General features: G+C 47.4%; 1 protein-coding gene across 2 annotated transcripts in view; it reads left to right on the top strand.

Annotated features, from left to right (window-relative positions):
* galnt14 (polypeptide N-acetylgalactosaminyltransferase 14) overlaps window positions 1-25,454 on the top strand; it is a 234,379-nt gene that overhangs the window by 37,861 nt on the left and 171,064 nt on the right.

Genomic DNA, 25,454 nt, shown 5'->3' with positions numbered 1-25,454 from the left:
ACTTACCCTGCCACTCCCAAACCACTAATGATATTTGTGGTAATTCATATACCTAAGAGCAAGGTTAATTACCTGTATTCCGAAGCCTCAACCAAAGGCTCTAAAGAAACAGTGCCCTCTACTGGCCACACCAGGAAACAAGTGAACTGGTTGATCAAGGTTGGATTCAAGGAAAAATTTTTACACTGAGCATCTCACAAAATCCATAATTGTAGTTATATAAGCCAAGTTATCATTTGAGGCAGGCCTGGCATGTACTGAACATCAAAAGGGAGAGGAGATGCCAACATCCGAAATATGGCAAAGCATCAAATAGGGAGAAGGTAGGAAATGACATGAAAGGGAAGAAGATCTGAAGAAAAACTTCAAAGGCAACTTGAAAGGGGGAAATAACTTGATTAGAATGAAGCTCCCGTGTCCCAGGACTAATAGAGCCAACCTGCGAGTCGGTATAAACGGATCCCGTATTCAAGGTGCCTTCTAACTATGTCCCATTGGGGTTTTGCACTGGAAATGACAGCATTTAATTTGCCTGAAACCAAAGTAATAAAGCAGCAGCGGCACCGGGGGAATGTGTGTAGGAAATATGTTCTTCTCCGTGCCAGTCTATTGGATCTAGGGATTTACTAGTTCTGCTTCAGAGATATAAACAGCACAGAAACGGGGTTAATTCCACTGCATTGAGGCACTGGGAAGGGACTGGGGCTGTGGGATAGCAGGTATAGTAGGGAGAGATGGTGCCTATAGTAGCAGTGGGATAATAGCCTCTGGGAAGGGACTGGGGCTGTGGGATAGCAGGTATAGTAGGGAGAGATGGTGCCTATAGTAGCAGTGGGATAATAGCCTCTGGGAAGGGACTGGGGCTGTGGGATAGCAGGTATAGTAGGGAGAGATGGTGCCTATAGTAGCAGTGGGATAATAGCCTCTGGGAAGGGACTGGGGCTGTGGGATAGCAGGTATAGTAGGGAGAGATGGTGCCTATAGTAACAGTGGGGGGATAATAGCCTCTGGGAAGGGACTGGGGCTGTGGGATAGCAGGTATAGTAGGGAGAGATGGTGCCTATAGTAGCAGTGGGATAATAGCCTCTGGGAAGGGACTGGGGCTGTGGGATAGCAGGTATAGTAGGGAGAGATGGTGCCTATAGTAGCAGTGGGGGGATAATAGCCTCTGGGAAGGGACTGGGGCTGTGGGATAGCAGGTATAGTAGGGAGAGATGGTGCCTATAGTAGCAGTGGGGGGGATAATAGCCTCTGGGAAGGGACTGGGGTTGTGGGATAGCAGGTATAGTAGGGAGAGATGGTGCCTATAGTAGCAGTGGGGGGATAATAGCCTCTGGGAAGGGACTGGGGCTGTGGGATAGCAGGTATAGTAGGGAGAGATGGTGCCTATAGTAGCAGTGGGGGGATAATAGCCTCTGGGAAGGGACTGGGGCTGTGGGATAGCAGGTATAGTAGGGAGAGATGGTGCCTATAGTAGCAGTGGGATAATAGCCTCTGGGAAGGGACTGGGGCTGTGGGATAGCAGGTATAGTAGGGAGAGATGGTTGCCTATAGTAGCAGTGGGATAATAGCCTCTGGGAAGGGACTGGGGCTGTGGGATAGCAGGTATAGTAGGGAGAGATGGTGCCTATAGTAGCAGTGGGGGGATAATAGCCTCTGGGAAGGGACTGGGGCTGTGGGATAGCAGGTATAGTAGGGAGAGATGGTGCCTATAGTAGCAGTGGGATAATAGCCTCTGGGAAGGGACTGTGGCTGTGGGATAGCAGGTATAGTAGGGAGAGATGGTGCCTATAGTAGCAGTGGGGGATAATAGCCTCTGGGAAGGGACTGGGGCTGTGGGATAGCAGGTATAGTAGGGAGAGATGGTGCCTATAGTAGCAGTGGGGGGATAATAGCCTCTGGGAAGGGACTGGGGCTGTGGGATAGCAGGTATAGTAGGGAGAGATGGTGCCTATAGTAGCAGTGGGATAATAGCCTCTGGGAAGGGACTGGGGCTGTGGGATAGCAGGTATAGTAGGGAGAGATGGTGCCTATAGTAGCAGTGGGATAATAGCCTCTGGGAAGGGACTGGGGCTGTGGGATAGCAGGTATAGTAGGGAGAGATGGTGCCTATAGTAGCAGTGGGGGGATAATAGCCTCTGGGAAGGGACTGGGGCTGTGGGATAGCAGGTATAGTAGGGAGAGATGGTGCCTATAGTAGCAGTGGGGGGATAATAGCCTCTGGGAAGGGACTGGGGCTGTGGGATAGCAGGTATAGTAGGGAGAGATGGTGCCTATAGTAGCAGTGGGGGGATAATAGTCTCTGGGAAGGGACTGGGGCTGTGGGATAGCAGGTATAGTAGGGAGAGATGGTGCCTATAGTAGCAGTGGGGGGATAATAGCCTCTGGGAAGGGACTGGGACTGTGGGATAGTAGGTATAGTAGGGAGAGATGGTGCCTATAGTAGCAGTGGGGGGATAATAGCCTCTGGGAAGGGACTGGGGCTGTGGGATAGCAGGTATAGTAGGGAGAGATGGTGCCTATAGTAGCAGTGGGGGGATAATAGCCTCTGGGAAGGGACTGGGGCTGTGGGATAGCAGGTATAGTAGGGAGAGATGGTGCCTATAGTAGCAGTGGGGGGATAATAGCCTCTGGGAAGGGACTGGGGCTGTGGGATAGCAGGTATAGTAGGGAGAGATGGTGCCTATAGTAGCAGTGGGGGGATAATAGCCTCTGGGAAGGAAGAGATATATAGGGGCTGTATAACCTGAGCGCTAGGAGAGGATAAGACATGGTTATAGCAAACTGCCCTTTTAATTTGCAGGAAAGTCTATAACCATCCATTTGACCTGACATGGTAAAGAGGACACTGAAATAACAGATTTAAAGATATTGCTTTGGTCACGATTCAGTGATTTTTACAAAGCATTGAACAAGCACATTATATTAAAGCAGACAAGTATCCAATAATTGTCTGTCACCTTAAATGTAAGTCCTAGAGGCCGGGGAGAGCCATTTCCCAGCTCCCTTTAATGTGAAGGACATAGAAGGGGCTATGAATATAAAGATAAACGCACAGCAGAGTATATATATATATATAATACACAAGAGCCATGAATATCCTGTAAATGATATCCTTATAAATGGAGCTTAGTGATATCATCAGTTATAATCAGAGCTTAGTGTAATGTAATGTTATTTCTGTCACATGTCTCACTGAAACTTGTGTATTATAATAAATAAAGTACCCCCTGTTGTAAAATATAAGGATATTAGAAGTCACCTCGGAGTTCCATGACCTGTATAAAAGCACAAGGCCTTTTATATGGTCATGGAACTCCTCTGTGACTTAATATCCTTATAGTTTGCAATAGGGGTTACATTATTCACCATTTAAAATACACCATTTAAAAATCCTGTAAATAAGGTTCAGGGGGTACACACCAAAAATAAACAATACCTGGGTGCTGGGTGCAACATCGACAATGCACAGTAATTGGTGCTTAGTGATGCCATTTGTCACGTGACTCGCTGAAACTCGTGTATTGTAGTAAATAAAGTGCCCCCTGTTGGAAAATATGAGGATAGTTACCTTGTCGTTCCGGACAGAGTTCCGGACTGGGATATGTGGAGACCATAGGGGCAGCCACTAGTGATGAGCGAATCTGCGCTGTTTGGCTTTGCGAAAAAATGTGCAAAATCAGGGTCGGACTGGGCTGCGGGACACTCGGAAAAAACCCGGTGGGCACTGGCTCTAGTGGGCCCTGGCGGCCCAGACCCGACCCTTGCCGGCGGTCCCCTGGGCAACCATTCCTCCCCCTGACGCGTTAAATTTATGAGCGCTCAGGGGAGGACGTCGGGTGGGAGGACCCTTTAGGGGGAGTTAGGGAGACTCAGCGGGAGGGGGCTGGGTAAGGGAGGCTCATCGGGGTGCGGGGGACGCGGCCGGGTGGGGGCACCTGCAAGGCCCCTGGGGTGGCAGCCCAAGTGGACCCTGCACCCCCCATTCCGACCCTGTGCAAAACTATGGCGAAATTCACAAAACATGACTTTTTTGTTTTACGTGACCACGCCTATTTTTTACGCAACTGAGACCTTTTTTGCAGCCACCGCCCCTATTTTGATGCAACCACGCCTTTTTTTGCAGCGACTATTCCCTTTTTTATGTGACCACGCCCCCTTTTTGCAGCGACTGCATTTTTCTTGATGCGACCGAGCCCTTTTGTGACGCAACGGGGCGAGCTTTCACAGAAGTTTTGCAAAACAATACGCCAATAGCGAAATGGAGAAATTTGCTCATCACTATCTAGCACCCCAGGGGCCACAGCTACCCCACCACCACCCCCCACCCCAGCGTGCACATACTAATCTAGGCGTGATTGGGATGGAGGGAGGTCAGTGGGAAAGCGCTGATGTTTTCCAATGGGGATTGGTTCTTGGTTGCGCTTTTTCCCCGTGTCACGCCAGCCCAGTCCCACCCTGGTTCCAGATCTGATCTACTTGATTCTCCTCCGCTACCCAGGAAGCAACAGAATTTCAGGTTCTGTGGGTCAGAGCTTCTCTCCATTTCGGATCTGCTCCTTCTCCATGCAGAGTGTGCTTTCTGCTCTGTAGTATGCTAGGGGGCGGAGCTTCCTTTAGTGTATAGGCTATGATGTAAATAAAGGTACCGCCCCCCGCCTCCCTGCAGGCCTAAAATCACACACTTCATGGGCAGATATTTGTTATCGGATCAGATCTGACCCGCAGTGCTGCCGTTATAGTATAAAGCCATTGGGGGGCGTATCAGGGGCAGCGAGCACAATGGGAATAATCCTATTAGATAAATTCCGAGGGGCGGAAAGTAAAATATTAATTAAGAATTAACATAGGGCTGGCCGATTTCCCTTCTTACATTTCCTCCAGGAACCGCTCCAACTTCTGCTGGAATTTTCCTTTGTAATGAATATGCTCTCACAGATTCCTGTGGAACCGGGTTCCACGCGCCGGCTGCTCTTTGGCCGGGGACCAAGCGCTTCCCTGGCCGTCGGCCCCACATATTTCAGTGCTGCCCTAACAAGCTCCCTTTGTTGCTCTATCTCTGCGCTCCGGCACCACAATAAATACGGGATATTAGCCGCCCGGGGACAAACGTTCCCTCTTAACCTGCCAGAACCAACTGACACCGGCGCTGACATGGAACGGCCCATAATCCACTGAATTCATTACCCATAATAATAGTATTCCCCCCTCTCTCCAGATTATATTGCAGGTGTAAGTCCTGTTATCCAGAATGCTTGGGGTTTTCCGGATAAGGGATCTTTCCATAATTTTAATCTCCAAGTCTGCTAAAAAATCTTTTAAACATTCACTAAACCCAATAGGGCTGTTCTGCCCCCAATAAGGGGTAATTATATCTTAGTTGGGATCAAGTACAGGTACTGTTTTATTATTACAGAGAAAAGGGAATCATTTAACCATTAAATAAACCCAATAGGGCTGTTCTGCCCCCAATAAGGGGTAATTATATCTTAGTTGGGATCAAGTACAGGTACTGTTTTATTATTACAGAGAAAAGGGAATCATTTAACCATTAAATAAACCCAATAGGGCTGTTCTGCCCCAATAAGGGGTAATTATATCTTAGTTGGGATCAAGTACAGGTACTGTTTTATTATTACAGAGAAAAGGGAATCATTTAACCATTAAATAAACCCAATAGGGCTGTTCTGCCCCAATAAGGGGTAATTATATCTTAGTTGGGATCAAGTACAGGTACTGTTTTATTATTACAGAGAAAATGGAATCTTTTAACCATTAATTAAACCCAATAGGATTGTTCCTTTCTTTTCCATTCTTTTTTGTTTTTTTTACATTAAAAAAGGATATATAGGCATTGGCCCTCAGGTGCCTTATTATAAATACGCCCATGCCCATACCTGTATAAAATACAGAATTTTCATTTTTTTTAAAGCTTTACTTCTCCTTTACTTTTCATTCAGCTGAACAAGATTTCATGTGGGTTTGTGCAAGGGAAGGAGAATTCCCCTCGGATAGGAGAATGAATGCTAATTACAATCCCACCTCATGCCTCATTATTCCCAGAACTCTTTGCAATTAATCTAAACTCAGCGGCAACACAGTCACAGTACAGCGGGGCGATAACCCCCGAGAATAAACACCGCTCCCAGTTATTGGAGCTTTCTGATTGGCTGTGAAGGGATTTGGTGATGCCGAGGAGGCAAAACATTGGTTGTGGCTAATATTTAGCTTTATTTTCAGGTAAGGAACGTGTGTGTCCAGTTACATTGCCCTAAATGTTCCTCATCATGGAAAGTCAAGCTTCTCCCCTCCCGGTGGGGAACGTACTGTTGCCATAGGGACCCAAATTAAAGAGGCGGCTTTTAAAACTTCCCAATAATTTTTACATAGGGGTGGTTCACCTTTACGTTAACCTTTAGTATATTGGCCAGTTCTAAACAAATTCTTATTTATTTATTTATAGTTTTTTAATTTACCCTTTTTAAATGGGGTCACTGACCCCATCAACCAAGAAACTATTGGTTTGTGAGGCTCCAGTTTCCTTGTTATTGTTACTTTTTATAGCTTATTTTTCTATTGAGGTCCTCCACTATTCATATACCAGTATCTTGTTCAAACCACTCCCTGGTTGCTAAGGTAATTTGGGCCCTAGCAACCTGATTTACAGGAGCCCCTCTATGTAATGCCAATAAGGCAATTATGTTGGTGATTGGACGGCATAACAGGAGGACCAGCAAGTAGAATGTTCCCTATTCCCCAGCTGGGGGGGTGGTCCACGGGTACTCTACATGGGTATCTAAGTTGCGGGTCTTAGAACCTCCACCCACTTCTCCCATTGAAGCCTATTTTTCCCTTTACCCGGTTGATCCGCCTCCAGAATGACATCACTTCCAGTCCTGTGGGACCCCGGGTTGGGTGGTAAGTAAACCCATTACAGGTGCTGGTCAGGAAGTATGGGGCATAGCAGTATTGCAGGTGGGGATCAGGTTGTGGGTCATGGGGCTGCTTGACTGGACCCATGCAGGACTCTAAAATGATCCTTTAGTTCAGTGATCCCCAACCAGTGGCTCAGGGGCAACATGTTGCTCATCAACCCCTTGGTTGCTCTCAGTGGCCTCGAGGTAGGTCTTCATTCTTGAATTTCTAGCTTGGAGGCAAGTTTTGGAGGCATAAAGTCCATGGGTACCACCAAACAGAGCCTTCTGTAGGCTGCAAGTCCCCATAAGGGCTACCAAATAGCCAATAACAGCCTTCTTTGGTCACCCCCAGGAATTCTTTTCATGCTTGTGTTGATCACGAGTTAAAAAGGTTGGGGACCCCTGCTTTAGTTAGAGCCTACTGTAACCCCATGACTTGGATCAAGCAGAGATCCACCAACAGATACCCAACGACTGTGCCAATATGTGCCTTGTCCCAATGGCACTGGGACTCTGGGGCCAATATAGACCTGGAACCCAAGATCCGAGACTGTCACCTAACGTTGGGTGGTGGGTGCCCCATACGTTCCCCCTACACATTCATAGAGTGGGATAATCACGGTACATTGAATACACAGGAATATCTACTCTCTGTTCCCTTGGGTTCTATTGCCTTTTTATCTAGAGCAGCGGAACTTGAGTTTATTTCTCTGCTCGACCGTCGCAGCCGCAAATAATAAATCTCTTAGAGATAAGGCAGGTTGTTTGTGTCTGTGGAACAGCATCCGTATCCGTCTCTATTGGAACACGGGGGCTTATGGTTTAATTAAAGGGCCACCACAGTTTTGGGACCCTCTGCCTTATACATGGCCTGACTCTGATTAACTGGCTGAGCAGTGAGTATGAGGTGTATTAATGGGAGACTCATGTTCCATAATGGTTTAACTGGCGCTACCTCCCGTGACCTTCATGCAAAGAAATCCAATCTCCCTTCCTCCCTATCATCTTTCTACATATGATCTACCCGAATATCCCATGTACCAATAGAGTTTATATTCTTTATATGTTTTATAAACCCATGTTATTTGTGCCCTGGGTACCCCTGGAACTATAGCGGGGTGACTGTTACCCCAATGTTTCTATATATCTGTAACCTTGTTATGGGCTAAGGGGGCCCAGCCTGAAGGCCAGTTAGGGGGGGATTTGGGGTGAGTGCTTATTTGTGCCCTGGGTACCCCTGGAACTATAGCAGGGTGACTGTTACCCCAATGTTTCTATATATCTGTAACCTTGTTATGGGCTAAGGGGGCCCAGCCTGAAGGCCAGTTAGGGGGGGATTTGGGGTGAGTGCTTATTTGTGCCCTGGGTACCCCTGGAACTATAGCAGGGTGACTGTTACCCCAATGTTTCTATATATCTGTAACCTTGTTATGGGCTAAGGGGGCCCAGCCTGAAGGCCAGTTAGGGGGGGATTTGGGGTGAGTGCTTATTTGTGCCCTGGGTACCCCTGGAACTATAGCGGGGTGACTGTTACCCCAATGTTTCTATATATCTGTAACCTTGTTATGGGCTAAGGGGGCCCAGCCTGAAGGCCAGTTAGGGGGGGATTTGGGGTGAGTGCTTATTTGTGCCCTGGGTACCCCTGAAACTATAGCAGGGTGACTGTTACCCCAATGTTTCTATATATCTGTAACCTTGTTATGGGCTAAGGGGGCCCAGCCTGAAGGCCAGTTAGGGGGGGATTTGGGGTGAGTGCTTATTTGTGCCCTGGGTACCCCTGAAACTATAGCAGGGTGACTGTTACCCCAATGTTTCTATATATCTGTAACCTTGTTATGGGCTAAGGGGGCCCAGCCTGAAGGCCAGTTAGGGGGGGATTTGGGGTGAGTGCTTATTTGTGCCCTGGGTACCCCTGAAACTATAGCAGGGTGACTGTTACCCCAATGTTTCTATATATCTGTAACCTTGTTATGGGCTAAGGGGGCCCAGCCTGAAGGCCAGTTAGGGGGGGATTTGGGGTGAGTGCTTATTTGTGCCCTGGGTACCCCTGGAACTATAGCAGGGTGACTGTTACCCCAATGTTTCTATATATCTGTAACCTTGTTATGGGCTAAGGGGGCCCAGCCTGAAGGCCAGTTAGGGGGGGATTTGGGGTGAGTGCTTATTTGTGCCCTGGGTACCCCTGGAACTATAGCGGGGTGACTGTTACCCCAATGTTTCTATATATCTGTAACCTTGTTATGGGCTAAGGGGGCCCAGCCTGAAGGCCAGTTAGGGGGGGATTTGGGGTGAGTGCTTATTTGTGCCCTGGGTACCCCTGGAACTATAGCGGGGTGACTGTTACCCCAATGTTTCTATATATCTGTAACCTTGTTATGGGCTAAGGGGGCCCAGCCTGAAGGCCAGTTAGGGGGGATTTGGGGTGAGTGCTTATTTGTGCCCTGGGTACCCCTGGAACTATAGCAGGGTGACTGTTACCCCAATGTTTCTATATATCTGTAACCTTGTTATGGGCTAAGGGGGCCCAGCCTGAAGGCCAGTTAGGGGGGGATTTGGGGTGAGTGCTTATTTGTGCCCTGGGTACCCCTGGAACTATAGCGGGGTGACTGTTACCCCAATGTTTCTATATATCTGTAACCTTGTTATGGGCTAAGGGGGCCCAGCCTGAAGGCCAGTTAGGGGGGGATTTGGGGTGAGTGCTTATTTGTGCCCTGGGTACCCCTGGAACTATAGCAGGGTGACTGTTACCCCAATGTTTCTATATATCTGTAACCTTGTTATGGGCTAAGGGGGCCCAGCCTGAAGGCCAGTTAGGGGGGGATTTGGGGTGAGTGCTTATTTGTGCCCTGGGTACCCCTGGAACTATAGCAGGGTGACTGTTACCCCAATGTTTCTATATATCTGTAACCTTGTTATGGGCTAAGGGGGCCCAGCCTGAAGGCCAGTTAGGGGGGGATTTGGGGTGAGTGCTTATTTGTGCCCTGGGTACCCCTGGAACTATAGCAGGGTGACTGTTACCCCAATGTTTCTATATATCTGTAACCTTGTTATGGGCTAAGGGGGCCCAGCCTGAAGGCCAGTTAGGGGGGGATTTGGGGTGAGTGCTTATTTGTGCCCTGGGTACCCCTGGAACTATAGCGGGGTGACTGTTACCCCAATGTTTCTATATATCTGTAACCTTGTTATGGGCTAAGGGGGCCCAGCCTGAAGGCCAGTTGGGGGGAGATTGGGACTGAATATGAAATGAAAGGCTTTGCTATCGAGCTTACAGCAGGCAGCAGTGCTACAGCAGGAGGTGATACACTGGCACTTGATGCCGTTAAAATATTATCCCCCTTCTCCATCCTCCAGTGAATTCTGGTTCTAATTTTAAAAACAATAAAAAAAGGATTACATTTTCTGTTTGGTCTTTTGCTTCCCGTATTGCAATATATAATTCTGTTTTTTCCCTATGAGTAGCGCTACACAAGTTATTCCGCACACGCAGAGACTTAATCAAGTTTTTATGGAAAACAGAGCTCTCTGGGGATTGGTTCAGCTCGGTGTTTCTGGGGACGGGGAAGTTTGCGCCGCTCGGTACAAGGAATCGACGCGTCTCGGAACTCGTGCCGCTAATTACCAGATAAGGCCGTTCCTACTGCGATGCTGTATAGATAATGAAGGGGAATAAAGGGTAATCAGGTCCTGTAAATACAGGGAGGTTTTTCCATTGAAATGAAAATGTACCAATTGTGGCTCCGGCGTTGCGCTCGCTGTACCGGCGGAAATTAAAGGCATGTATCACATTTTGGGAGTATTTTTGTATTTGTTCTTAGAAGCTGTAACAAACGACTTTGCTGAATTTTCATTTATTTTAGGTGTAATTGCTCTTTTCCCTGCAATAAGCCCTCAACCTCCTTTCTTGCTTCTGCCTTAGGGGCCCCTGCACCCCCCAATGGCCCCCGCTGTCTTCACACCCCCCTGCATCCCCCAATGGCCCCGCCACCTTGACACCACCCCCCGCAGGGGCCCCTGCACCCCCAATGGCCCCCGCCACCTTCACACTCCCCCGCAGGGGCCCCTGCACCCCCAATGGCCCCCGCCGCCTTCACACCCCCCCGCAGGGGCCCCTGCACCCTCAATGGCCACCGCCGCCTTCACACCCCCCCGCAGGGGCCCCTGCACCCTCAATGGCCCCCGCCGCCTTCACACCCCCCCGCAGGGGCCCCTGCACCCCCAATGGCCCCCGCCACCTTCACACTCCCCCGCAGGGGCCCCTGCACCCCCAATGGCCCCCGCCACCTTCACACTCCCCCGCAGGGGCCCCTGCACCCCCAATGGCCCCCGCCACCTTCACACTCCCCCGCAGGGGCCCCTGCACCCCCAATGGCCCCCGCCGCCTTCACACCCCCCCGCAGGGGCCCCTGCACCCCCAATGGCCCCGCCACCTTCACACTCCCCCACAGGGGCCCCTGCACCCCCAATGGCCCCGCCACCTTCACACTCCCCCGCAGGGGCCCCTGCACCCCCAATGGCCCCGCCACCTTCACACTCCCCCGCAGGGGCCCCTGCACCCCCAATGGCCCCCGCCGCCTTCACACCCCCCCGCAGGGGCCCGCAACACCCTCCGACCTGCTCCCCCGAGTTTTCTTAAATGAAACTTACCTGCGGCGCATTGGGGGTGATCGGATCTGGGCCGCTGGGGCCCACGGGTTTTTCCTCGGTACCCCGCGGCCCAGTCCAACGGCTGGCTGTTTGAATTTATTTGGGTCCAGCACTCAGGCAGCTGCATTATTATCCTTGTATCCTCCTCCTAGGGGTCATTTACTATTATTATTATTAATGTGTAACACTTGTTTGGCTATGATATGGCAAAACCCAGGCTAGTGATAGGTATAGAGCATGTGTTACATGCGACCTTAATACACAGGAGTGGGCCTCCGCTATATGGGAGGTATTAATGGAGCTGAGGGTGTAGTTGAACTACAACTAGATAGAGCTTGTGTGGTGCAGATAGAATAATGGCCGCCAGAAAGCATATGCTAATTAGCATTCGGAAAGGGTTAAATCAAGCAGAATCCGTCAGGGAGGATTTGGGGGTTCGACCGAACCCAAAAAAGTGGGTTCGGTGCATCCCTAGTAATTATCTATACAGCAGACCCCGTTATCGGGGGGGTCCGGGCTATAGGGGGGCCTGGACCTGCTGTATTTTAGACCCCCCTCCTCCAGCTTTCAAATGGGGGTCACTGACCCCGGCAGCCAAACCCTATTGCTCTGTGAGGCTCCAGTTTTATTGTTATTATTACTTTTTATTCCTTATTTTTCTATTCAGCCCCTCCCCTATTCATATACCAGTCTCATTCAAACCCCTCCCTGGTTACTAAGGTAACTTGGATCCTAGCAACCAACTGCTAAAACGCCAAACTGGAGAGCTGCTGAACAAAATGTAAAATAACTAAAAAAAAAACTACAAATAATAAAAAATGAAGACCAATAACAAGTTGTGTCAGAATATCACTCTCTATATCACACTAAAAGTTACTGTAACTCAAAGGTGAACAACCCCTTCACCTGCAGCTAGGAATTGTGGGAAAGGATATGCCGATAGCCCCTGTCTCACCTGTAGGCACGGACTCTCTGCACCAGGGGAACAGCCTGTAGAACAGCAGAGATTCCGTGGGAGGGGAATTCCTGTTGCCGGGACCCAGGCTGCTGTCCGTGGTGCTGAACTGTATATGGATCCATTGGAATAAATGTAAGGCAAGTACTATTGGGAGTAGCAGTGACTACTGTGACAGGGGGTGCAGGGCCCACTGGGGCTTCCGACTCTAAGGCAAAGCACCCCCCAAGGGGCTCCTCCTGCAGCCTCCATGACCCCTGCCATCCACCCAACCCCCCACCAAGTGCACATGGTGGAGATGAGTGGCCTGGGAAAGCTCCAGCGGGGATCGGGTCTGGGCCAGCGGGTCCCAACAGGTTTTTTCCCGGTGCCCCGCCGGCCCAGTCCGACCCTGAGGAGTAGACTTGGGCAGTGTCGGACAGGGCCAACAGGGGGAACAGGTGAAAACCTTGGTGGGCCCTGGCAGCCCAGATCTGATCCCCCCCCCCGCGATCCGCCGTCTCCCTCCTCCGATGTGCTGCAGGTAAGTTTCTTTTAGGAGCACTTGGGGGAAGGGGTTGGAGGGTGTTGGGGGACTCTGCAGGGGGGGGGAGATGAGTGGCTCAGGAGAGCTCTGGTGGGGATTGGGTCTGGGTCAGCAGGGTCCACTGGGTTCTTTCCGACCCTGAGGAATAGACTTGGGCAGCATCGGACTGGGCCGCCGGGGGAAATGGGAAAAAACTTGGTGGGCCCCGGTGGCCCAGATCCGTGCCCCCCCCCCCCGCGCGCGATCCGCCGTCTCCCTCCCCCAACGTGCCATAGTTAAGTTTCTTTTATTAGCACTAGGGGGTCGGAGGGTGTTGTGGGCCTCTGCAGGGGCGAGGATGGTGGCGGGGGCCATTTGGGGGTGCAGGGGCCCCTGAGGTAGAAGCTCCGGTTGGCCCTGCACCCACCAGTCCAACCCTGGACTTGGGTCAGTGCAGCTTTACAGATGGTTATAAAAACGGTTGTCCCAAGTCTCTGTAACAAGGCAACGCTGCCTCCGAGATCAAGTTTTCCTTCTCATTCTGCTGAGTTTTGCCTCGTCATGATGAGCTGAGGCTGCGGCTCTATCCGGTATCACCTTACTGCCAGGGCTAAAGTCCCAGCCAAAACGACTTAGTGCAACCGTATCTCCCTGTAACTGTATCTAAAAAAAATAAATTGAATTCTACTTTGTCAGCAATGTCCCATACGGTATAATGTAGGAATACAGAAAGCAACGGGATCCGGTAAAACCCACCGGTATGGCAACTGTCTGTCATCTTATATTCAATAGTGTAACTAATCCTGTACAACGGATCAATAAAGGGATCATTCAGCTTCCGAGTAGTACAAACCCAAGTAATCACTATTTTTTGGTCCCTTCCTATTGAAGGAAGAACTATTTGTAGTATCATCCACCAGATTTGGTAAATGACCAAAACCCAAACGACAAAAACCAGGCTGTAGCTGGGGGGAGGAGGGGTTTGTTTATACAGAGGTTTCTCAATGGACTGCTTTATATTTTTATTTTCCTGGTTTAAAGCAAGGAATAACAAAAACCACAGATATTTCCCAATTTAAAGAATAAGCAAAGGGAATGTGTTGATAAAATGGTCTGTACCTGTGAGGATTTGGATTCAGTTTGGTCAGGCATTCTCCGTGCAAACAAATAGGAGGTCTAGACACACCCCAAATGGAAGATTGGATTTTGTTCATCCCTCCCCTTGACTGGCACAATTTGATACATTAGTTGCTGCCATTGCTCTGAAGAATGTTCTATAGCAGTGTTATTGCTTTAAAGGAGAAGTAAACCCTAAAAACAAATATGGCTAGAAATGCTGTTTTTTATATTCTGAACTTATTGCACAAACCTGAAAAATCAGCATCTCTATAAAAGAAATGATCCAGTTGCCCCCAGCTACTTTTGTGTGTCAGTGGCACTGCACGTGCTCAGTGGGCTCTGGGCTGCTGCTGAGAAGCTTAGGGGGCGGGGAAATCATCAAGCAGGAAGTGAGGTTCATCTGCCATAGAAGCTGATGCTACAGGGCTGATTATGGATCAATTCTGATGCAGACTGCACTGGTTTCTATGCTGCCATGTAATGTGACTCTGCTCAATATAGTGACTGTTATATTGTATATATACTGGGGGCATCTTTAGGGGCACAGATCTTTACTACTAAACAGCTGCAGGTACATAAACCATGTGTAGTATTTCTACCCTGCTTCCATATGGAGTGTTAGTTCCCCTTTAATTAAAAGCAGTTGCTTAGAGCCACTACAGCTGCACTGAATTCCACTCATCATTTTGCTTTTGTAATGAAACCAGAGTACCGGGAGCAAACCCAAATGGACCTCAGCAGAACATGCAAACAGCTCCATAAATATACGTAGAGGTGCCCCTAGGCACGAGCTGAATATGCACATGGTGTAGGGATTATAACGAGGAGCCAATAAATGGAACAGCTGGAGTCAAAGGGAAATATACAGCTATCAATAAATATAGCGACTCCAGCAAGGGTATGTCATAAATCTGTCCCGTCCTATCAGAACTCCCCTTGCAGCGGCCAATAACTCACAGCTGTGTTTCACTTCACATGAACAGGAATAAATGTATATAGAACAGAGTGTAAATCCTTCCAGATACTGCTGAACTGCAACTCATGGAAAGCATGTCCCACAACTAGAATCAGGGTTCCAGTAGATATAGGGCTACATGCATCTGGGGTGACATGGAACATTTAGGGGCAAAGCCTACAGACGAGTAGGAGTGCCATGTTCTAGGTTGGGGGAGCAGCTCTGTCCCTTCCAAGCCCAAAGTAGTAAGGGAACAGTGGAGAAGTTTCATATGACTTGTTCTGGAGAAGATGTTATATCCCTAGTAAGCCCAGCACAGTAACAGAACATTGGAGACATTTGGTATGGTTTGTTTTGGGCTGGAGAAGATGTTCTATCCCTAGTAAGCTCAGCACTGCAACAGAACATTGGAGGCATTTGGTATGGTTTGTTCTGGGCTGGGGAAATGCTGTATCCATCTTAAGCTCAGTACAGTAACGGAACATTGAAGACGTTTGGTATGGCTTGTTCTGGGGTGGAGAAGATGTTCTATCCCTAGCAAGCTTAACACTGCAACAGAACATTGAAGAAGTTTGGTACGGCTTGTTCTGGGGTGGAGAAGATGTTCTATCCCTAGTAAGCCCAGCACAGTAACAGATTAGTGGAGAAGTTTAGTATGGTTTGTTCTGGGCTAAAAGATATTTTATCCCTAGTAAGCCCAGCACAGTAACAGAACATTGAAGAAGTTTGGTACGGCTTGTTCTGGGGTGGAGAAGATGTTTTTTTCCTAGTGAACCCAGCACAGTAAGAGAACAGTGGAGACATTTGGTATGGTTTGTTCTGGGTTGGAGAGATGCTCTATCCCTCTTAAGCCCAGTGCAGTGAGAGAACAGTGAAGACGTTTGGTATGGCTTGTTCTGGGCTGGAGAAGACATTCTATCCCTCTTAACCCGGCACAGTAACAGAACAGTATAGAAGTTTGGTATAGCTTATTCTGGGGTAGAGAAGATGTTCTATCCCATCTAAGCCCAGTGCAGGAAGAGAACAGTGGAGACAGTTGGTATGGTTTGTTCTGGGCTGGAGAGATGCTCTATCCCTCTTAAGCCCAGTACAGTGAGAGAACAGTAAAGACGTTTGGTATGGCTTGTTCTGGAGAAAACATTCTATCGCTCTTAACCCAGCACAGTAACAGAACAGTGTAGAAGTTTGGTATGGCTTGTTCTGGGGTAGAGAAGATGTTCTATCCCATCTAAGCCCAGTGCAGGAAGAGAACATTGGAGAGGTTTGCCAATGGCAAAAATGCAGAATTTTGCAGTAAATCCATGCCTGGTAAAAAAATGTGCTCATCACTAGTACCAGCAAACTAGGAAGGGGTAGGGAATAGGGCCCTTGGAATTGTTAACCCTATGGGTCCCTACAATTGTACAATAGAAACACAATAGAAACAACTGTTTACTGAGCCATTTGTACAATAAAAGACAGATACAGTCTGTTCTAATGAAGGGGAATCACAATGAGCGGAGAGGAATTAAAAACCGGAGAAAATGAAGTTGGATGGGAGGCGCAGGCCGATCCAAAACATTCTGCTCATGTTATTTTCCAAACAGATCTTTATTCGCAGCGTTATGAGATAAAGCAGCTTTTTTATCAGTTCAGATGGTTTTCATTACCGCCAATTGGCAAAAGCCGAGAGTAACTAAATTACAGCGAATGAAACATCGATATAACTGAGAGGTTATGTCACCCTGGTGGGAATCCCTGGCTCCTGATTGGTGGCTGAATAAAATAGTTTCTGGGTAGATGAAATGAAAACTAAAGACGTGCCATTTATTTGCTTTGGGAAATAAAATATGGAGTAAATGGGGGATGATCACCAATATCCAGGGTTTATGGCAAAAGAAACAATTCTACAATTCTATTGAACCGCGTGGTTTGGAAAAATGGTTTTGAGTGAATGATAATTTGATACCTGCAGGACTCGCGAGTCCGTTTGGGCCGACCTTGGCGCACCATTTGCAGGTCGTGGGCACGTCCGGGTTGAGCTCTTTCCCCTTGATGTCCCTACCCATGACCTTACACTGCCAGCTTCTGGATTTATAGGCGTGCCCTATAGGCGGGATTGGTCTACAGATATAGGGAACCAACCAGGCCGGGTAGCGTTCGGGCTAGGAGTGGGTTAGAGTCGGGTACTATTGCCTAAGCTTGATGGTCATAGGCTGAGAATAATAAAGCTCCACAAAAAGGCTCTACGTTCTCCCAATGGAAAGCCTTCTATTGGTAGCCACTCCTAACCCAAATTTCTTTATGCTCCCCTGGTGGTAGTCTTGATAATAACAAGGACATTTGGTAACAGGCACCCTTTCTGATAACTGTATCTGACAGAGTACAGGCAAATACTCATAAATGATTTTTCACAAGTTCATTGCAATACAATGGGTCAGTTCCAAAAACCAGGGCCGGAAAGGCAGAACCAATGACTGGAGACTATCTAGAAGCTACTGATGTTGGTTAATTGGTTAATATCCTAACCTCTCCTACAATGCTTTCCTTTTGACTTTGGGTCTTCTCCAGTCTTGATAGTTATTTATTCTATGGAAGTGGTGGAAGATGAGGACACATGGAGGAAATGCATCTTTATTGCCTGTCAAAGCAATGTTTCCCAAGGTTAATATCTCAACCCCTTGCAGAATGCTTTCCATGCTTTCCTTTGGACTATGGGTCTTCTCCAGTCTTGATAGTTCTTTCTTCTGCAGAAGGGGCTGCCTATGGAAGCGGTGGAAGATCTTTATTGCCTGTCAAAGCAAGGTTTTCCAGGGTTAATATCTCAACCCCTCGCGGAATGCTTTCCTTTGGACTTTGGGTCTTCTCCAGTCTAGATAGTTCTTTATTTTATGGAAGTGGTGGAAGATGAGGGCACATGGAGGAAATGCATCTTTATTGTCTGTCAAAGTAGCATTTCCCAGGGTTAATATCTCAGCCCCTTGCAGAATGCTTTCCATGCTTTCCTTTGGACTTTGGGTCTTCTCCAGTCTTGATAGTTCTTTCTTCTCCAGAAGGGGCTGCCTATAGAAGGGTGTCTATGGAAGTGGTGGAAGATGAGGACACATGGAGGAAATGCATCTTTATTGCCCGTCAAAGCAACATTTTCCTGGGTTAATATCTCAACCCCTCGCGGAATGCTTTCCATGCTTTACTTTGGACTTTGTGGTCTTCTCCAGTCTATTTAGTTATTTATTCTATGGAAGTGGTGGAAGATGAGGACACATGGAGGAAATGCATCTTTATTGCCTGTCAAAGCAATGTTTCCCAGGGTTAATATCTCAACCCCTTGCAGAATGCTTTCCATGCTTTCCTTTGGACTATGGGTCTTCTCCAGTCTTGATAGTTCTTTCTTCTCCAGAAGGGGCTGCCTATAGAAGGGTGTCTATGGAAGTGGTGGAAGATGAGGACACATGGAGGAAATGCATCTTTATTGCCTGTCAAAGCAACATTTTCCTGGGTTAATATCTCAACCCCTCGCGGAATGCTTTCCATGCTTTTCTTTGGACTTTGTGGTCTTCTCCAGTCTATTTAGTTCTTTATTCTTTGGAAGTGGTGGAAGATGAGGGCACACGGAGGAAATGCATCTTTATTGCCTGACAAAGTAGCGTTTTCCAGGGTTAATATCTCAACCCCTTGCAGAATGCTTTCCATGCTTTACTTTGGACTCTGTGGTCTTTTCCAGTCTTCATAGTTTGGAAGGGGTGGAAGATGAGGGTACACAGAGGAAACGTATCTTTATTGCCTGTCAAAGCAACGTTTCTACCTGGTCTATTCCATTTCGGGTACTGTTGCCTCCAAATACAAACTACCAATAATTCTGACCAGTTCAGGGATCATATACCCACTGTTAAACACTTCTCTGGTATGTATTGGAGCTAGAATGGTGCCTTATTGTCTTCTGACCATGAATGCCCTCTGGCTGTGTCACTATTTCACATGCTATATATATAGAGAGATAGATTACACTGAATAGAGACTTCAGATGTTCATAAATAGGCCTGGTTGACAGTGAGGATGAATAAAGGGAAAAAGAGTCTGCTATAAGCTTCCCCCTTAGCTATTGACAGATGGCTTGAGCCTGCTGATATCTCCCCGCAGTCGTTAGGCTGTCTATGGAGGAATGGCTTGACTCTCTATGTTTTCTGCTGATGGATGTCATTAACATTCACAGAAGGCTCTCACAGCACACAACGACTTCTCTTCTCCCCCGTTCCCACTGAGGGACACGGCTGGTAAGAAGACATCGAAGCATTTCTCTATTTGAAGTGTTGTTGGCACAGGCTTGGATCCCTGATGAAAAAATAATCTAGCTCAGATGTTCTAGACTCGTTACCGGCCACCGTGAAGCCCAGAACTTGGTCACATTGCCCTACGTTGTTCTTAGTTCATAACACAGTTATGGAGGATAGGTTATATTAAGGATAGTAAATAAATGTTACCCCCATTCTCCTTCAAGGTGGGGCTTTTGGGAGAATTTATGAATTAAAAATAGATATTCATGCCACATAATAATCATCTCCTCTCCAGCCAAGACTCCAGGTCCAACAATGCTTTGCGTGTTCTGTGATTAAATACATCTTCTTCATTATGCAAAAAATGTATGGGTATATGGGTGGAGTTCGCATTTGAATTGAATAGACATCAGGCCTATCCACTTGTCAACGCCCACTTTTTTTTCCCAAGCCCCAGTCTCCGCCCACATTTTGCTAATCACTACCCATGTTTGGTCAAAGGAAATGCCTAGCCTTTAATGGACATTTTTTCTTAGGGCAACGGCACAAGGGGTAGTTGCAAACTTTTTGCCAATTGCCCTTCATGTTAATTGCCTGGACCCTGCCAGGGCAGCAGCTTGTGCACACCTACTTTTTTTTCCAAGCCCCAGTCTCCACCCACATTTTGGTAATTGCTGCCCATGTTTGGTCAAAGGAAATTCCTGGCCTTCAATGAACATTTTTTTCATAGGGCAATGGCACATGGGGTAGTTGCAAACATTTTGCCAGTTGCCGTTCCATTGCCCTAAATGTTAATTGCCTGGACCCTGCCAGGGCAGCAGCTTGTCCACGCCTACTTTTTTTTCCAAGCCCCAGTCTCCACCCACATTTAGGTAATCGCTACCCATTTTTGGTCAAAGGAAATGCCTAGCCTTCAATGGCCTTTTTTTCTTAGGGCAATGGCACATGGGGTAGTTGCAAACATTTTGCCAGTTGCCGTTCCATTGCCCTAAATGTTAATTGCCTGGACCCTGCCAGGGCAGCAGCTTGTGCACGCCTACTTTTTTTTCCAATCCCCAGTCTCCACCCACATTTTGGTAATCGCTACCCATGTTTGGTCAAAGGCCTGCCCTTCAATGGACATTTTTGGGTTTGGGCGAACCTCTGAACCCACCTAGCAGGATTGCCTGGACCCCCCAAAAATGGCCCCCCGAGTGCCATTGCCCTAAATCTTGGGACTAGGGATGCACCGAACCCACTTTTTTGGGTTCGGGCTGAATCCCGAACCGAATCCAAATCCTAATTAGCATATGCTGATTAAAGGGGTTTAAAAAATTTTCACTGCTGATTTAACCCTTTCCGAATTCTAATTAGCATATGATAATGCATGCTAATTAGGATTCGGATTCGGTTCGGCCGGGACCGCAGATCCGGCCGAAACCGAATCCTTAAAAAGAGAGACCCCTTTTTGTCTCTCCAACAAAACCCCCAATTAAATCCAATTAACAAACCTCAGCTTCCCAGTCTGTATTTCTTGCCATTTTTTTTCCACTAGATTTTCCGTTTCTGAACGGCAGAACTCTCTCGCTCAAAGGAAAATGTGTTTTTTTTCCCAGCCATATGGCTTCATGGTGTGAAGCGTCGAAAAAACAGCCTCAACCTGCCAAGGCTTAGCAATTAAATCCGAGCAGGGCGGGGAAGAAATATCATTTTGATATCTTAAAGGCGATAGAAACCCACAAATAAAACGTTCCCTGATGAAAGAAAATATCATTGGGAGCAGCTTCCCAATATACATTCATTACATATTTCCAATGGTTTTAAAGCTACGTGTAAATGTAATTGCTATTAGAAGCAGCGCGTGTTCATCCATTTCTGTTCTCTGGATACAATGTTGCACAGCTGGCTTTTGTTACATTGTTACATTGTTGCAGTTATAAAATGGCCAGACAGACACGGCTTTCAACGGCAAATACATTTACAAATAACTTGAAAACCGTTGAAATCGTTAATGGAATATATATTGGAAAGTTGCTCGTAATGACATTTTCTTCCATCGGGCAAACTTTTACCGTCGGATTATACGCCCCCTTTAAGTTCAACCCGGGAATGTGGATGTTTTAATGTTTTATCTGCCGCCGCTGATGTTTTTATGCGCAGCAGAGAATCTGTTTGGAACAACAATCCCGACTAATAAATCTGAGGCTTTGGGAACGTAAGTGTCTTTGCAATGGACTCTGTTCAAATATTCTCAGATGGTAAATGATTTGAGCGCCGCACTTCACAGGCGGAGAGACGGGGAGAGAGGGAGAGAAAGGGCTTTTGGAATCGTCTGCCTGATATTTTATGAAGTACCTCTCACCTCTCTGGGAAAATATGAAGGGACTGTAAATCTGAGCAGAATTCTGGCTTTTGTGCCGGGGAAGAAGCAGCAGTTTTACTCTATTGTTTGTGCTCTGCTTAATGGCGGCTCCAGCGGAAACAAACACTATAAATACATTATTAATAGCCGGATAAAGGGCAACTCCACCCAAAAGCTGTTTTGTTTTTTTTTTTGCATAATGAAAGAAAATGCCAAAAAGTAAATGTCATTCTAAGCAACCTGATAATATTCAATGGGTTCTTTTTTAATGTTATTTGTAAATGGAAGTTCGTTCACTGCGCAAATAACATTTGGGGTAAGTATTATTTCATGGGGTACATTTAATTCATGTTATTGTCCCTATGAAACGTCAGCGGTTTGTATCAGACTCGATCAGAGCACAGACCGGTCAGTATTGGTTGGTCACATAGGCGGATGGTCCTATTTTGGATTCGCAGCGAATTGGTGAATTGTTTCACAAAACTTCTGTGAAAATTTGTCGCGGAAAAAATTTGTCGCACGTCAAAAAATGTTGCGTGCCAAATTGGGCGACAAAAATAGACACCCTTTTTTGATGGATTCTGTTTTGCCCGAATCCATGGTCCTGCCCAAACCAAATCCTAATTAGCTTATTAGCAGTCGGAAAGGGTTAAATTTTAGGGGGAAGATTTTTTTCGCCGCTTTTTGACCCTTCCTGATCCTAATTAGCATATGCTAATTAGGATTCGGATTTGGTTCGGGATTCGGCAGAATCCGTCAGGGTGGGTTCGCTGTATCCCTACGACAAACATGTTTTGTGGATTTTCAGCTGTTTCGCGAATTTTCGTGTTGTTTCGCGAATTTTACAGTAAAGCGAAACGGGACAGATTCATGCAGCAAATTTCCCCACTGGTGAATTGTTTCACAAAACTTCTGGGAAAATTTGTTGCAGAAAAATTTGTTGCGCGTCAAAAAATGTCACAGTCGTGCCAAATTGGGCGACAAAAAAAGACACCTTTTTTGGATGGATTCTGTTTTGCCCGAATCCAAGGTCCCGGCCAAACCGAATCCTAATTAGCTTATTAGCATTCGGAAAGGGTTAAATTTTAGGGGGAAGATTTTGCTAATTAGGATTTGGTTCGGGATTCGGCAGAATCCGTCAGGGTGGGTTCGGGGGTTCGGTCAAACGCCAAAAAGTGGGTTCAGTGCATCCTTACGACAAACACGTTTTGTGGATTTTCAGCTGTTTTGTGAATTTTACATTAAAGCGAAACGGGACAGATTCACAGATCACTAGTCCCATTGCATCAGGGTCAGACTGGGGGGTGCAGGGCCCACAGGGGCTCCCGCCCCAGGGGCCCTACTGGTGCCCCCGCCGGCCACGTCTCCTAGCCCCCCAGGGGCCCCCACCCGGCACTCTCCCCTGAGTGTGCGTAAATTTAACGTGTCGGGGGAGGGGCAGTTGGGCAGGTGGAGTGCCGGCAAGGGTCGGGTCTGGGCCACAGGGACCCACTAGAGCCGGGGCCCACCGGGATTTTTCTCTGTGTCCCGGCGGCCCAGTCCAACCCTGCATTGCATTGTTATGCGGTTGGGTTGCGTATGTGGAAGATAACACTATGAATGAACATATGGGCAGTCATGGTTGATCTGTTTCTTGTGTTTTTTAAACTGGCCCTGAACGGGCCAATAATAACTGCCAACTTGGTCCATCCAGACAGTTAGCAGCTCATTGAGCTGTGTATGTGGCCCACAGATATCCCTGCCCAACTGATATCTGATAGAAAATTAGGCCGTTATCCAAATCCCATTGGACCAGAATGACATTGGTGCATTTATCCAGTGCTTCTGTGATGGGTCTCAGTAGTCTTGCTGTGTGGCCAGTGATTGAATCAGGCAATTTTGACCCAATGTGTCTGTGGTGACTCTGTTGAATGGTCTGTTGAATGGTCAGCCAATCGCTACTCCTATAGCCACACCTTACATTGGTCGGCCATTTTGGTCAGTTGGGTCAGCCATTGTTTGTCCATGGGATACCCTTGATTCCGCCACAGCCGCCACTCATGTAACATATCTAGTTAGTACACAACGTACTAATACAGAGTTTGCCGCCTTAATATATTGTGGTCAAGGGGCAACTGTCAATCTGTCAACTCAGGATAAATGCCATCTCTTCCCAGTCTCAATGAGAACGTTCAAGGTTGAAAGTAATGGAAGTGGGGGCACTTTTCTATTGTGCTGCTCAGTTAATGCCGACTTTTGACAGGTCTAGTAACCTATAGCAACCAATTAGCAGCTGGCATTTACCGAGCGTCTGTTTATAAGCAAATATCTGATTGGCAGCTCGGGGCTACCCGACCCGCTAGTCCCGCACATCGCTAATATGAATAGAAAGCGGCAGCACAGTCATTTTTATTCCTGACAAGGGCCTGTTGGGAAAGGACACGCTGTCTGCGTTGCTCCCGGTTCCTTCAAGCAGAACAGTTTTTCACCCTCCGAAAAAAAAAAATCATCAAGCCGAGCAACAAGCAGAAATAAGAAAATATCTTTGTAAAATGTCGCGGAATAGCTAAATGTTAAGCAGTAGTTGAAATTCACATCACACGAGTGGCGGGAGAGAGAAATCTTCCGGAAGAGCCAAACAAATGCACATTGGGACACATAGACAAAGGAGATTCAATATATAATGCAGAATAAACGGATAATAAAATAACAAGGTTTATTTACCCTTTAAAATCTCTGCACAATGGCAGTAATGCCCCAGAATGTAGCGGTGAATCCTATGGAGGAACCGACGGCTCGGCGTTGATTTATGAATAATTCACGAAAACACAAAATAAAAAATATAAGTGATTTTATCTCTCGAGCCGATATCGTCGGTGCGGATCTCTCTGCCTCAAACCCTTTTCATAAACCTGCGCCTGGCTGTGTTTGTTTAATTACTGTGATTGCTGTTGTGAACTGCTAGGAATTCCTTTGACCGATTTGGCTAATATATCTGCCAGCGGCAACATATTAACAAGCCCTGTTGTGCACCGACACTCCGACAACTCTTCTTCTAATTTCTATAGTAACTCATCATTTCTTATAGGAACCTCTCCCCCCGACATCTCCTCAAACTGTGAGTTATGGGATTGTGTGTATCGAATCATATATATAGAATATGTGTGTATCAGTCACCCCGCTATAGTTCCAGGGGTACCCAGGGCACAAATAAGCACTCACCCCAAATCCCCCCCTAACTGGCCTTCAGGCTGGGCCCCCTTAGCCCATAACAAGGTTACAGATATATAGAAACATTGGGGTAACAGTCACCCTGCTATAGTTCCAGGGGTACCCAGGGCACAAATAAGCACTCACCCCAAATCCCCCCCTAACTGGCCTTCAGGCTGGGCCCCCTTAGCCCATAACAAGGTTACAGATATATAGAAACATTGGGGTAACAGTCACCCCGCTATAGTTCCAGGGGTACCCAGGGCACAAATAAGCACTCACCCTAAATCCCCCCCTAACTGGCCTTCAGGCTGGGCCCCCTTAGCCCATAACAAGGTTACAGATATATAGAAACATTGGGGTAACAGTCACCCCACTATAGTTCCAGGGGTACCCAGGGCACAAATAAGCACTCACCCTAAATCCCCCCCTAACTGGCCTTCAGGCTGGGCCCCCTTAGCCCATAACAAGGTTACAGATATATAGAAACATTGGGGTAACAGTCACCCCACTATAGTTCCAGGGGTACCCAGGGCACAAATAAGCACTCACCCCAAATCCCCCTCTAACTGGCCT

The sequence above is a fragment of the Xenopus tropicalis genome, chromosome 5, assembly GCF_000004195.4.
Source record: "Xenopus tropicalis strain Nigerian chromosome 5, UCB_Xtro_10.0, whole genome shotgun sequence".
NCBI classification, from domain to species: Eukaryota; Metazoa; Chordata; class Amphibia; order Anura; family Pipidae; genus Xenopus; species Xenopus tropicalis.
This window is presented reverse-complemented; position numbering and strand designations above follow the sequence as displayed.